The 1,892-nt window shown below is 35.2% G+C and overlaps 1 pseudogene; it reads right to left on the bottom strand.

Annotated features, from left to right (window-relative positions):
• LOC118338413 overlaps positions 1-1,892 on the bottom strand; it is a 12,126-nt pseudogene that overhangs the window by 5,894 nt on the left and 4,340 nt on the right.

The raw sequence follows: 1,892 nt of genomic DNA, 5'->3' as shown, positions 1-1,892 counted from the left end.
CTGATCTCTGCTTGGTAGCGATGTCGCTCTTCTTCAGAGAAAGTGGACGGTCTCATTTTTGGACTTAAAAATTAAGTGAGTGTCTATTTTTAAGAGATGCAACAGGTTTGTTGAACACAGAGAACCAATATGTCTTTCAGAGGGTTTGGATATAGCCAAGCATTCAGATACCAACTGAGTGAGAATCTACAACTGAACCTCAAGTTCACGGTGTACAGAATGTAGAACTATGGGACATCAACACCATAACTGTAAAGGTTCTGTCAGAGAACAACAACCAACAAACATCGAACTAATATTCAAATTAGGGAACTAAAAACCAAAATGAGTACCTTGTGTCTATCTTTTTTTTTAACAAAAGCATCTCTGACAGGAAGATTTTACAGACATATTTATTGCCAAGTGCCCACTAATTATAGACCAATTATTCCCAAATTGAAGTTGCAACATATTTCAGTTTAAATTTGAAGGATTAGGCTGAGGATATTCTATATTTCTCTTATTGTTGAGGAATCCCATGAAGCAACCAAAACCATCATTGTTGCTCTAGGCAACTCTATCTGAAACATTCCAGTGCTCCCTGAGTCGGATCTAATGCCCGTTTGTGCACACACTGGTCTTACTCTTAAAATAAGGAAAATAATCTCCTCTACTGGGATATTATGTAAACCATTGTTGCAACCTTCATTTTTTTAATACTTTTATTGCATAACATAACACCAAGTGCCACCAACAGAGTGAAACATTAAAAAAAAGGAAATTATGCAATTTCATCTCATTTGTAAGAAAGATAAATAAGTAAGCACATTTAACAAAGACATATATGTATATATAAAATTAAATAATATAGATACATACATACATACATACATATATACATACATACATACATACATAGACATTTCCTCTGTGTGTGTGAAAATACATTTTACAAATTTATTCTATATTCATATTAATTTATATCATTAATTTATTCCTAATTCATGGCCTTGTAACTCCACTTCAGTCACAGTCTTTTATACTTTAATTCTTCATCTCTCAATCTGGGTGTTATTTATTCCATCTCTGATATTTCCTTTATCTTTACTTTCCATCTTTGCACTGATGGGTTTAACTGTTTTAGTCAGTTCTTGGTAATTTGCTTCATGGCTAAGATTCAGGGTATTCTGTATAGGTTTCCTGTGTCGGCTCTATTGGGGATTTCCCCAGAATAATATCTATTGAGTTGCCTGTTCCAAATGAAAAATACGTCCTGCGGGCGACTAAAAGGTGAGGTGCCTGCACAGAGCCCAAAGGACACTAAAAGACAGCACCCACCCCAAATACATTTGTTTTTTGTTTTTGTTATTGATTTGATTATAATTATTTAAAATGTGGAAGAAAACCGAAGCCTCTCAGACTAAACACTTAGTCACCTGTGTGGCGCTATAACACCAGAAGTCCTGTGTCACATCCAGGCGGAACACTTTGTGATACTAGCCAAACTGAAGCTAGTAGCACAAAGTGTTCTGCCAGACGTTTCTTTTTTTAAACACAGCTCTGTCCTATCTACCCGCCCAGAGACCACCAAAGATTACTCTGACAGATTGATAGACCACACTTTTTCTTCCACTTTCATTTTATTCATGACGCTAGTTGTTGTTGTATATATCACTGAATGACAAGTGAAAATTGTGCACTATTATTTACAGAAGTCATGGTGACCATATTTGAAATGCTGTATATTCATATTTGAAACTCTGTACATCTCAGACCATGAGAAAGACAAAAACACATATTTATCTGTAAATCTATGTAAATGTACAATACATGTTCAAAGAGATTGTTACAACTTTTCATCTTACTCACACCGTGCAAATGTAACATGCCCAGTTCTACTGCTTCACACTGGA

This window comes from Morone saxatilis, unplaced genomic scaffold (assembly GCF_004916995.1).
Source record: "Morone saxatilis isolate NCDOM2014 unplaced genomic scaffold, NCSU_SB_2.0 Contig4, whole genome shotgun sequence".
Lineage (NCBI taxonomy): Eukaryota > Metazoa > Chordata > Actinopteri > Moronidae > Morone > Morone saxatilis.
Note: the sequence above shows the minus strand (reverse complement) of the source record. Positions and strands in the feature narration are given on the sequence as shown.